Below are 233 nucleotides of genomic sequence, written 5' to 3'. Positions count from 1 at the left end.
CCGCCCCCCCCCCGCAAGCCTGCCGCCTGAATACAGAGGTTCTCCCCAGAGAGCCCAGGTGCCCGGGCTCCCTCCCCCTCCCACTGCAAGGACCAAAGACCCCATTTGTCCCAGGGTTCAGACCAGTCCCTGCAGAGGCTGGGGAAAAACCCAGGTGTCCAGTGCTTTCCAGTAGCAAAAGGGAAGGAGGCCCCAGCTGGGATCAGGGCCATGCCATGAGCTGCATGTTCCCC

The sequence above is a fragment of the Alligator sinensis genome, unplaced genomic scaffold (genome assembly GCF_000455745.1).
Source record: "Alligator sinensis unplaced genomic scaffold, ASM45574v1 scaffold850_1, whole genome shotgun sequence".
Taxonomy (NCBI): Eukaryota; Metazoa; Chordata; order Crocodylia; family Alligatoridae; genus Alligator; species Alligator sinensis.
The sequence above is the reverse complement of the archived record's forward strand: the minus strand, read 5'-3'. Positions refer to the sequence as shown.